Raw genomic sequence first — 688 nt, 5'->3', positions numbered from 1 at the left:
ACTTTTTTTAAATAATAGTCTTCTGTTAAGAACCTGATTGATTTTCAGTGTCCAAAAAACCCAGGGGTTTGGTCTGTGCTCACATTGTAACCAATTGGTTAGTATATTATTCTCAAGCTTCCCCAGGAAAGGGGGTGAAGGGGATTGGGGGAATATTTTGGGGAAACAGGGACTCCAACTGTTCCTTCCTGAATTTTTGTCTAAATCACTTGGTGGTGGCAGCAATACCATCCAAGGACAGGGAAAGGATGTGTGTCTTGGGGAAGTTTTTAACCTAAGCTGGTAGAAATAAGTTTAGGGGGTCTTTTGTGCAGGTCCCCACATCTGTACTCCAGAGTTCAGAGTGGGAAGGGAACCCTGACAGCTTGGCATTGCTGGAGCAGAAGACCTGACAGGTGGGCAGAAGGAATGAGACTAACTCCGGAGCAAATCTGAACTGGCTCTGGTATTTGCACAGAGAGGCACAGCACATGCTTGGGGAGGTTAAGATCTAGAATAAAATTGTATATGCAACTTAAGCATTTTATTTTGAAGGACAGTTTTTAAAAATTAGTTTGAACAGAAGTTTCCTATTGGCATTTAAATGAGAAAAAAATCACGTTATGTAATATTGAAAAGGTTTTATTCTAGTCAGTATAAAACTGTACCTTTCATTTCACTTTATATAAAAGATGACAAAAAACCCTAT

This window comes from Lepidochelys kempii, chromosome 3 (assembly GCF_965140265.1).
Source record: "Lepidochelys kempii isolate rLepKem1 chromosome 3, rLepKem1.hap2, whole genome shotgun sequence".
NCBI lineage: Eukaryota > Metazoa > Chordata > Testudines > Cheloniidae > Lepidochelys > Lepidochelys kempii.
Note: the sequence above shows the minus strand (reverse complement) of the source record.